This window comes from Hirsutella rhossiliensis (genome assembly GCF_020360975.1).
Source record: "Hirsutella rhossiliensis strain HR02 chromosome Unknown scaffold00003, whole genome shotgun sequence".
Classification (NCBI taxonomy): Eukaryota; Fungi; Ascomycota; class Sordariomycetes; order Hypocreales; family Ophiocordycipitaceae; genus Hirsutella; species Hirsutella rhossiliensis.
The window spans coordinates 5184969-5186391 of NW_025408669.1; positions in this window are offsets into that span (position 1 = coordinate 5184969).

The following is a 1423-nucleotide window of genomic DNA, read 5'->3' on the forward strand; positions in this document are numbered from 1 at the left end:
AAGCAGGCTACCCAGTCATGTTTGTTCCAAAGCAAAACGGCAAGCTACGACTAGTTGTCGACTACAGACGCCTAAACGATATTACAATGAAGGACCGAACACCATTACCGCTTATATCGGAACTACGAGATCGACTGCACGGCAAAAAATGGTTTACAGCCCTCGATCTCAAAGGCGCCTACAACTTAATACGCATGAAGAAGGGACACGAATGGATGACAGCTTTCAGAACGAAATTCGGACTATTCGAATATCTGGTAATGCCATTTGGACTCACAAATGCACCAGCTACCTTCAACGGATGATCAACAATGTCCTACGCGAACACTTGGACATCTTTGTGGTAGTATACCTGGATGATATCCTAATCTTCTCGGACACCCTAGAAGAACACAAGGAACACGTCCACAAGGTACTCCGCGCACTTCAGAATGCGAAGTTACTGGTTGAACCAGAAAAAGCAAGTTCCACACACAGGAAGTAGATTTCCTCGGACACGATCTCACCAGGAGAGATACGAATGCAACAAGACAAGATCAACTCAGTCAAAGAATGGCCAACGCCAAAGAACGTCAAGGACGTACAAAGTTTCCTAGGATTTGCGAATTACTACCGACGATTCATCAAAGATTTCGGAAAGATTGCAACACCACTACACGACTTAACGAAGAAGGAAAAAGAGTTTACATGGGACGACAAAGCCAACGAAGCTTTCAGATGCATCAAAACGACGATTACGCAAGAACCGGTCTTAACCACCTTCGATCCAGAACGACAAATCGAACTCGAAACCGATGCATCAGACTTTGCTCTAGGAGCACAAATCGGACAGAAGGACGATGAAGGAAGACTACGACCAATTGCATTCTACTCGAAAAAGCTACATGGCGCAGAACTCAATTACCCCATCTACGACAAAGAATTCCTCGCAATCATTCAAGCTTTTAAGGAATTTCGACACTACCTTCTCGGAAGCAAACACAAAATCAAGGTCTACACAGATCACAAAAACATCTCACATTTCGCGACGACGCAACAATTGAACGGACGACAGATCCGATGGGCCGAATGTCTATCAGAATTCGACTACGAAATAATCCACAGAAAAGGAACGAAAACGGTCGAGCTGATGCCCTCAGCCGACGATCCGACTACGACACAGGAGCACCTATTGTGAAAGGACAACTCCTTGAGCTCAACAATGAAGGGAATATGCAACAACGACAGCTTAACGCAATCTTCAAGGTCAATCCAGACGAAGGCCTTACGAAGAAGATCCAACAAGCCTACGATAAGGTTGATTGGGAACCACTTCCAGTTGTTTGGGAAGATGGCCTGGCAAAGCATCAAGGAAAGATCTTTGTACCAGAAGAACTTCAGGACGAAGTTATACGCGAAATTCACGAACACCCGACACACGGAC